The following is a 1,326-nucleotide window of genomic DNA, read 5'->3' as shown; positions in this document are numbered from 1 at the left end:
TGTGTGTGTGTGTGTGTGTGTGTGTGTGTGTGTGTGTGTGTGTGTGTGTGTGTGTGTGTGTGTGTGTGTGTGTGTGTGTGTGTGTGTGTGTGTGTGTGTGTGTGTGTGTGTGTGTGTGTGTGTGTGTGTGTGTGCGTGCGTGTGTGTGTGCGTGCGCGTGTGCGTTTATGTGTGTGCGCGTGTTTGTGTGTGTGTCCGTACTTGTTTATTTGCATATGTGTGTGCGTGTGCGTGTGTGTATTTGATGCGTACATGCATGATGGGTGTGATCGCGTGCGTGTATCTGTGCTTGCGTGCGCGCGAGCGTGCAACGCGTACGTGTTCTGTGTAGGTATCGCATGTATTCCATGTCCACTTACTTGTTACGTGTTCGCTTCTGTGCGCACATAACGGTTGTCTATGCCTCCGAACCATCCCCATCAGAGGCCACGTGATTTAGACTGTCTCGTCCGTCGTTTCGCCCCGAACCACATCGCACGATGCGAACCGGAATGCCTCTCGAAATCGACGCGATTGCCATCTCGTTATCTTCCGGGCCACTATTATGCTATTTATTATGGCTCCCCTAAGTAACGGGAACTTGATCCGTCGCGCATATAGCGATCTCTGGTGCATCAGCAACATTATCCCATGAATTACTATGCAGGCAGTATCGGCAGTAATTTCCCCGCGCGGTCGCTTACAATTCATCCCCGCAGCAACGACAGCATCCGTTCGTTATGCATTCCTAATCATAATCACTTGTTCAATCCCGCGAAAAACGAGTTCCAATCCATTGCGAGAAGAGCGCGGTTATGCAGATCAGTGACACTCGGGCGAACAGCGTAGTTGGTTGGCCAAAGCGCGAGATAAAGGACCGCAGGGTCAGTCTACGGCAAAACTAATGACGTATTAAGATTGGCCAGCCAACCGGCAGTTTGGATCTGCGTTGCAAAAAAACACGAGAGGCTGTTACATCGGCTGCGCTTCCCCCCTCATTATTTTAACGCGCAGCATCCGATACTTGAGCAATATGGAGAAGATAGTTTAATAATAAGAGGGAGGCAAGACAGGATCGGTAAAGGCATGCTACAATTCTTCTACTGACAGATCTAAATTGCGAGTGGTCGAGCCTTGAGTAAGCGCGCGCTGTCTTGACTTGACAGGAAACAAATTGGCAAAATTTAAAACTGCGTGCAGTCTCCTCGCTCACATTCTGCCTCTTTCTCTTTCTCTCTCTCTCTCTAACTCTCTCTCGCGCGCTCTCTCTCTCTCTCGCTCGATTGCTCGCTCACCCCCTCTTTCTCTTTCTCTTCCCCTTTATTTCTCCCCTTCTTTCGCGCGCGC

This window comes from Priapulus caudatus, unplaced genomic scaffold, assembly GCF_000485595.1.
Source record: "Priapulus caudatus unplaced genomic scaffold, Priapulus_caudatus-5.0.1 Scaffold1155, whole genome shotgun sequence".
Classification (NCBI taxonomy): Eukaryota; Metazoa; Priapulida; class Priapulimorpha; order Priapulimorphida; family Priapulidae; genus Priapulus; species Priapulus caudatus.
Note: the sequence above shows the minus strand (reverse complement) of the source record.